Source organism: Marmota marmota, unplaced genomic scaffold (genome assembly GCF_001458135.2).
Source record: "Marmota marmota marmota unplaced genomic scaffold, marMar, whole genome shotgun sequence".
Lineage (NCBI taxonomy): Eukaryota > Metazoa > Chordata > Mammalia > Rodentia > Sciuridae > Marmota > Marmota marmota.
The window spans coordinates 2,851,613-2,854,442 of NW_026000076.1; positions in this window are offsets into that span (position 1 = coordinate 2,851,613).

Sequence of the window (2,830 nt, forward strand, 5' to 3'; positions counted from 1 at the left end):
ATCTGATGCAGGCAGGGGCTGGGAAATCTAATTCTAGTTTTATAGAATATAGAAGAAGCCCTGACATAGTAGCAGCCTTAATCTCTCTTACCAGAACAACATAATTAATGGTATAGTAATAAAGGGAGAAAATAAAAAGCAAAGCAAATCACTTGAAGAGACAGTAACTTTTTTTCAGAAAAGAGGCATTCAGTATCGTGAAACCATTCAAAGGGGGAAATCCTTTAAATATTGTTTTTTGAAGAACTTCAAAGAGGATACCCAAGTCATACAGCTGTTTTTTAACATGAAAATCTTCAAAGAATACATTTCCCATGCAATGCTTAAAATTCTCAAAGGGGGCTCCTTCTGGAGTAAAACTCTTTGAAGGTGAAATCTCTTCAATCATACAAGTTTTTTCAAAGAGAAAATCTTTTCCAAATTTTCTTTAAGCCAGGGACATTTTTAAGGAGGAATTATCTCAGAAATAAAAAGCTGCCTTTTTGGTAATATGTGCATTTTTTTATTTCTCCAAGTAAAATCCTTAAAAATAATGAAAAAAAATCCAGTAATGCATATTACACTGAAGTTTGGCAACAGAAAGAAAATATTTGTCAGTGCTGCCCACAACACATTTCATGCTAATGTTATAAAAACTATTAATGCCTTCACTTAAGGTTGTTAAATACATATATTTAATTAAAATAAAGAAAACAAGTTTTTTTCCTAGGATTCTCCTTTTGGTACAAAAAGAAAGAATGAACTTATATATGGCTCAATTTAATTTCTGGGTTTTATATTTAACGTCTGATGAGATCTCATGGGCAGTTTTTCTTCAACAGTCTGTGTTAACACTAATTTTGACAGGTTACTTTGACATCTAAAGAGAAAAACTGCTAGACATACGAAGTCAGATACATTTTCCTCAGAGCCCCCAATTCTGTTACTGGTACTAGCAAATATACCTTGTGGCTGGGTTATCCAGTTATTTATTTAAATGATCACTTAACAAATATTTATTACCATTATTATGTGCCAAGTACCATACCATGTGCCATTCCCCATGACATCATTATAACAAACTTGGATATATGCCCACCAAATATTCTGCTTCTCTTTTCTCTAGCAGCTGCAGGGATCAGTAACTAAAGGAACAAAACAGGAGATGTTTTCACCCAACTTTTTAATTTAGAACTTGATCCCCTTACTTCAGTCTAGGTTCACAACCTACCTTCATATATCTAGAATACATATTTGATTGTTTTGGTAAACAAAAGACTATCTACAAGAATTTCTAAAATTAAAGCAACCAAACCCTGGCATAAGTTTTGATATGCATGGCATGTGATATAAAATGCACATATTGCTTTATAAAATAATATTATTGTTTGAAATATTAAGCAAATGAACAAGTACAGATCACCTTTGTGTGTATTTCCCAACGATTTTATAACCTTACTTTAATTATAGCACAGAAGACATACCCAAATTAATGGGTATTTTAGAAAGTAGCCAAATACCATAAATCTTCAAAAGTGTTTCTCAGTCAAGATCAAGAAAAACAAGACTGAGAAACTCACAAGTTAGAGGGGACTAACAAGACTTTATAATTAAATGTAACATGTTATCCTGGGTTGGATTCTGGAATAAAAATTTTTTTAAAAAGGATATTAATGGAAAAAATGATGAAATATAGATGTAGTTTATAACTTCTAGTATTGTTCTAGTGTTAATTTCATAGTTTTTATAAATCTATCGTGGTTATACAAGATGTCAACACTTGGGGAAGCTGGTGAAGAGTACTCGGAAACTCTCTGTACTGTCTTTAAAACTCTTCTGTGAATCTAAAATTATTCCCTAATGGTAGAAAAAATATATTGCATAATAGTGCCACAGGTATAGTTCAAGCAGCAAATCAAAGTGATACTTCAATCCTGAGGTCTGGAAAGTGTTGTCCTATGTCATGCACTGTCTTGAGAATTCCATTAGCTTCTGTGTGGATCCCATGAAAAAAATGAATTACATTCTCATTCTTGTCCTGGAACCTCATAGGTGGCTAGAAGAGTTTGCAGGAAACTTGATAAACAAAAGCCACGTATGTGTGACCCTGTTGAGAGCCACAGCCAAAGGGGCCCCAGCAAACTTCTAGCTGCCAGCAAACTTCCAGCTGCCAGCTAATGATTGGCTCACAGCAGCCCCAGCAAACTTCTAGCTGCCAACTGATTGGCTCCTCTGCAGTAATGCTCATTGGGTTGTTTCCCCGCCCTTTCAGACTACGGAGATGCTCATTGGGGGACTTTCTTTTGGCTCCGCCCACGCGACCCAGCCAATCAGCCTCAAGAGCAGGAGGAGTGGGGGAGGTTGAGACGCTTGTGGGAAGCTGGTGGTGGCAGTTGGGCTCTGAAGGTTTTCCTGAAGAGCTGTGTGGTTTGGCGTGTGTGTTCTAAAAATAAAGTTCGTTTCTTTTGACAAGTGGCTCCTGAATTGTGCCCAGCCAGACTGCAGCATTTTGTGGCCCGTATGGGGAACGACTGAGGGTAAGTGATAAGGTAAACTGCTTGCCCCTGAGGGCAGGGCGAGAGGATGAGTAGCCATTTTAAGATTCTTCTTTTGTTTTGTTTCGCTTTTGTTTTAAGTTGCCTGTCCCTGGAGATGAGTGAGATGGAAGAAAAACCACTCACATCTGAGGAAAAACTATTTGCGTCTGAGGAACAGATAGGGAGAAAGGATGGATGGACATTTCAGGAGGATAGAAAGGCTGATATAATGATTTTGTGTTGTTCCATTTTTGTTTCATTCTGTCTCGGTTTTGTTTGGTGTTATCTTGTTGGGTTGTATTATAGTAGAAATA